General features: G+C 37.4%; 1 non-coding gene across 1 annotated transcript; it reads left to right on the top strand.

Moving 5' to 3' along the window:
• Positions 1 to 5,596: 5,596 nt before the first annotated feature.
• LOC111910022 (small nucleolar RNA R71) lies at positions 5,597 to 5,703 on the top strand. The gene has a single exon (XR_002856430.1). It is a non-coding gene; the product is annotated as a small nucleolar RNA R71 (small nucleolar RNA).
• The last annotated feature ends 376 nt before the right edge of the window (positions 5,704 to 6,079 follow it).

Below are 6,079 nucleotides of genomic sequence, written 5' to 3'. Positions count from 1 at the left end.
GTGCCAGGAACCTCCAGTAAGGTGGCAAAAACTTCTTAATAGTGGGAGGATAGGTTCTGTCATAACACATGTTTTCTAGAACTTCCTTGGCTTGATCAGCAGAATACTCAATTGGGAATGCAGACGCATCACCAAATTCAAGTACCTCTCGAATAACTTGTTTAGAAATTATCACTTGTGTTCCTTTCATCATCGATTCAACTGTGTAAGCTCCATTTGCTCCCATCATGTTGATCGAGGCATTTTTTTATAACTCAATAATCAGGTTTTGTAGACGATTGGATTAGTACGGAGGCATGAGAAATCCTACAGTTGTTCAAACCCACCATCATGGATTTAAATTCTTGATGAGCAGCAGGTAGATCAATGAGATATCCAACATGTTGTGAGAGTCCACAGATTTTAGTTGCTCTGCCATTTATCTTCATTAAACTAGCCAAGTTAGAATTAATTTAAAAATAATTAAATTGTGTCTAAAATTTGATTTTGGTTAAAGTCAAAGTTTTAGTCGATTTCGGTAAAAGACAAAGTTTTTGTCGTTTTTGGTTAAGGTAAAGATTTCAATCGATTTCGGTCAAAAGTGATCGATTTCGGTCAAAGTTGATCGATTTTGGTCAAAACACTTGTTGACCAGATGATTTCGGTCAACGCTCGTTGATTTCAGCCGAGAAACCAGTTTTCGGTTAAGCCTTCATCTGATTTCGGTCGGATCCAGGTGGAACCAAAAACCCGAAATCTCATCGGAACCTGTTCCAACTCAGTACTTCGAAAAACCTTAGGAAGGTTACTAAAAAACCTACAAATCTATGACACCAAGTACACAAAAAACAATATTAAATGCCATTTCCATGATCATAAATCCAAAAAATACCTGATTCACCGAACAATTTTAAACAAAAGCAACAAATCGGTAGTTTTTGAGCAGAAGAACTTGAAGAAATTTGGAGAGATGAAAAACGATGATGATGGTGGTTGTTTGGGGTTTTTCGGTGAAAAACCCTAACCAGCTGAAATCGAAGTATATATATGTCCTAAAAATCTCAGGCGGCCCACTTAACTGATTTAGGCCCATGAAAAATAATCCAAATTTTAATAAAAAATATTTATTTCGATTTTACATTTCAAAAACCAAAACGAAAATAAAAATAAAATAAAATAAAATAAATTTTAATATATTAAACACACCTTTTTTTAATTATTTGAATTTTTTTATTTTTATTCATTTATTTTATTTTATTACTATTATTTTTTATTTTTCATATTATTTCTCCCCATAAATTTGTGCATCGCAATGAAAACATGTACAAATTTAAATAAAAACAAAATTGTAACCCAGAACAAAAACCTTTTTGGGATCAAACGTTATGGAGCAAATTAATGAGGTTTTTCAGCACACATGCTCAGGAAAAGCTCTGGTCAATCGTTCATATTGTGATCCACTTAAACACAAATGACATTTTTCTAGACAGATTACGAGTGACTATATATAACTACTATATTCCTAGGTAGACCATATTGTCTGACGATGACCAAGGATATTGTTGTCCACTTAAATGTAGACAGTAAAATCTACCAGTCAGCCTTTAGTTATGGGTGTAGTTAGTGTTAGTACACTAGAACATATCATTATGGAATGCATATGTTGTGTCCCAGGTCAGATTTACCGATCACGCAAAGGAGACAACATACGACTAACTTAGAGAGTAGGATATTTGTAGGAGACAATATACTAACTTAAGGGTAATGAACACCATCTAAGTGCGTATGTTGTGTCCCAGGTCGGAACTTCCGATCACACAGCAGGGACATCATATAGCTGACTAAGATAGAAAGAATAACGATTTTAAACAGGCCCAACTTATCAGAAACCCTTAGTAATCCCCTGTCAATACAAGAATTAAGGACACAAGTCCATATGCCAATGAAGTGTTGAGCCACATATCCAAATGATAGTTAGCATTAATTTATGTCGTAGGCCTTGTTGTCTATTTTACTGTTAAATCTATCCAAGCGTTGTATTGTCAGTCCAAATGAAGTTTTCTAAGTTCAAATAAGTCCATATTGTCCAGTCTATTAGTCTTAGTCTTTTATTCCTACCAATACATTGAACATAGAGTTTATACAATTCAGCTTTAGTGCTTTAGACGCATTTCGTTTTCCTTTTATCACTAACTAATATCACTTCCCAAACGATTGACATAAATTTCCTTTTCTAAAAGTAAAACACAATGAAAGAAAATGATAAATAATAAATAAAATTGAAAAGAAGGAAAAAAAATTCAGTCTTCGAAATGTATCATCTTAAGAAATCCCACAAGCATGAGTTTGGTTTTAGAAAAATAGGTTTTCAAACGATTGAAAATCAGCATTATTGTCACAGAGAATAGAAGAGTCAGAAAATTCAAACTGTAATTCAACAATTGAAGAAATCCCCTTTTGTGATCTTTTCTTTTCCTTTCCCGCAAAGGACACATGCTCTCTATTAAAATCTTGAATTTCATAAAGAAGAGAAATGTCCCCTATCATGTGCCTGGAACAACCAATATCAACATAACGAAGTCTGATGATATTCCTCCATAACTGCTCCGACACAGAGTGGGGGATTAATTGGTTTCGGGAACCCATTCCATTTTGAAACTAGGTTGACCTTTTCCATCTATGCATGATACAGGTTACCAAGTCATATCCTGTTTATCAAACACAAAAATGAAGAGATGTTAGAATTTTTAGGTGATTTGGGAGTGGAAACTTTTGGTACCCATCCGTAGTCAGGTTTAACCATTTTCTTGTTTAAACGGATGGATGTTTCAACACTAGTTTTGGAGCTTGAGACCGATCGCTGTGATGAATTTGAACTTACAGATCTTGGTTTGGCTGAACTATTTCTTAAATCAGATCTCTTTTCAGATACGACCTTTTTGTTCTTGAGAGTTTGATTTTTGGTCTTGACAGTATTCTAGTCACCATCACGTGCTATCGATGAGTTTCTCTTGCGAGATCTTCCTCGTGATACGTTCCTCTTACCCTTGGCATAATATCGGATATATGCACGATTTGCACAATTTCTGGCAATGTGACCAGGAATTCCATAGTTAAAACGGGTTTGTCTTTTAAGACGAATACGCTCAGAACTTGGTCCACATCCAACTGAATTTCTACAAGTACAAACACATTGTTTCACAACTTTATGTGGCCTAAGATTGCTAGCAGTGTTATCACAAGCCTTTGAAGCAACAAAAGATAAAGTGTTAGTTTTTGTAGATTTTTCATAAAAACTAGCATTATCTTTGTTTATATCGCACCCATGTTGCACTGTTACTTTATCTACACCTGAAGTAGAAACATTAGTATTGTTCACATTGATACTCTCAGTTGGGCTGGACTGTTCATTCTTGATTGAGACAGTTACAGGAGGCTGACCATATTGTGCAGGTGTCTCTATCTCTTTGGTTTCAGGAGGTGGAGTATAGTTATCATTGAAGGGAGGTGGTACATTGTGACACCCTAGACCATCACCCTGTTTGTCTTTCCACTTTAATTGTTTTTCTATCATTGAGTCAACAATCTCACTTGACACATCGAATTTCTGAAAATTAAAGTGAGCATCCTTAAATTTAGCCTTTAATGCATCATGTTCGGTAGTTAAGTTTGCAATTTTCTCTTTGGCAAAATGATAGTGAACACATTTGGTGTTGTATTCTTTTTTTATCCTACTTAAATCTTTAGTTTGTGCTTCTAGTTTTTCTTTATGAGGTTTATTTACTTTCTTAGTTTTATAAATTTCATTTTTAAGGTCTAAAACCTTTCTAACTAATAATTCATTTTGTTCACGATATTTATTTATTATACCTTCACACGACTGAGAGCATCAGGCTTCACTAACCTCCTTGGTCCTATTGTCAGAACTCATTATTTACAACCAAAAAAGGAATCTGATGGTGTAGATTGATTTTGACCGAAAACCAGGATAAATGCCCTTTGACCAAAAACCATGAAAGTCAACTAGTTTGACCAAAAACAATGAAATTCAACTATTTAACCGAATACAGTTGGCTGAGAACTATATGTCTTGGCTGAGAACTCTTCCTTTTTACCGAGAACGTTTACCTACCACCAAAAGCGCTGATCCCTAGCCGAAATCGTCGTGGTTTTGATTGAATTTCCTTATCCAATGAATCTCAAATTTGGTAAATTGCCAAAAAAAGATTTCCAACAGAATATTCTCCAAAATAAGTGAAGAACACTAAGAAAATGATGAACACGAAGAACATTGACTTCTTTTTCCCAACACAACCCAAAAACACCACAAGTAAGTTATTGTTTCGAAGAACATTGAATGCTAGCCCTAGAATTGGCTAACGCATTAACCTTCATTTTGTTTCCAAATTCACACGGAAGAGTGAGGCGTCCAGGATCTCCCATCTTCTTCAGTGTCTCTCCCAACATAGCTTTTGAGCTTTGTTCACTTAGAACCACCTTAGAATGCTTCTTTAATTGCTTGCGAGTGTCTATCAAATCTTGCAGTAATTTCTGATGCTCGAAAATTTTGGATAAGGACTCGACAAAGGGTGTATTAATCGGGATCCCCTTCACATGCTTGACAAACTCTCTATGCTCTCTTTCCAGTGGACTAAGGGTAGCTTGGGAAGGAAAATGCAAAGGAGATTGATAAACCGAACCAATTACAGAATTTTTCTGTTCATAACGGGCCCACGTCGTGAACTTATATGGTTCCCGTCATGAATTCTGGAATTCAGCAGCTTCATGATTTTCGAGCTTGGTCTTCTTCAGCTTTGGATCGGGCTGCTGTGATTCTTCTTCCAATGCGTCCAGGAACTCAGAGATGGTTTCTTCTTCAGTGTCTATGGCCATTACATGAGATTGGGTCTTCATTTCGGTATTTTTCGGGGATAACTTCTCATGAACTAGAGTGCCTAGTTGACCAACTTGAACTTCAAGGTTATGGATGGAGGCTTGCTGATTCTTTATTAAAGCTTGCTGTTACATAATAGCAGAATCAGTGGCATCGTGTCTCTTTTTCGAAGCTTCCATAAACTTTATCAACATGGTCTCTAGATTGGGTTTCTTGTCGGCTGGTGGCTGCTCCTTTTGATAGAAGCCTCGACCTGTCTGCCTATACTTCTCTTCTTTTTGCTTCTTATACTCTTCATATGGCAGCCACTCCTTCTTCGGTTTCCTCTGATCCTCATCAAACATATCCCCACTCGAGTAGCACACTTGAGCTTTTCTGTTCCCAAACTCATCTAAATTGCAATCCTTGGTCAAGTGTGGACCACTACATCTCTCGCAACCCACTCTTATGGCATGTATTGACCGGTCCATTTGAGTTATCCTTCGATCCAAATTATTCAGCAAAGCCATCACAGCTGCTATTTCTTCAGTTTGGGTCTCTCCACCGCCTTTGATTTCATCTTGCCTAGGGTTGTCGTATTCGCGAGAGTGCTTCGCGAATTCTTCAATCAACTCCTTGACCTCCCTTGGATTTTTCTTTTTCAACGGTCCTTGAGAGTCAAGGCATTGTCTCGTCATAACGTTGACCCCATCATAGAAGATTGACATCTCTTGTTGCACATTTAGATCATGCTGAGGGCAACTTTTGAGCAAGCCCTTGTACCGCTCCCATGCTTCGTATAATGACTCCCTCGGCTGTTGTTCAAAGTTGGCTATTGCCTTCTTGAGTTTGGCTAAAACTGGTCTAGGAATTGCTCACGCATTTGAGCCCAAGTGGTAATTGTACCAGGTGGAAGTGATTTTAACCACTCCTTAGCAGCTCCTTTGAAAGTGATGGGAAGCATCCTAAGCAAGACGGTGTTTCTGCTAACATTTGGGACATTGAAGTAATCCGCAATGTCGTTGACTTCATCTAGATGCTTAAAAGCATCCTCATGATCTTTCCCAAAGAATGGGATATCCTTCAGTGCAGTCAAGATGTGCCCCTTCAACTCGAATGTGGCAGTGACAGGTATTGCGGGTTGGACTAAACCGGGACCCACATCTTCTCGGATCCGCTTCTTGTAAGCTCCCACGGACTTCTCTTCAATTGCTGCCATCTCGTTCC

The sequence above is a fragment of the Lactuca sativa genome, chromosome 1, assembly GCF_002870075.4.
Source record: "Lactuca sativa cultivar Salinas chromosome 1, Lsat_Salinas_v11, whole genome shotgun sequence".
In the NCBI taxonomy this organism is placed as follows: Eukaryota; Viridiplantae; Streptophyta; class Magnoliopsida; order Asterales; family Asteraceae; genus Lactuca; species Lactuca sativa.
This window is presented reverse-complemented; position numbering and strand designations above follow the sequence as displayed.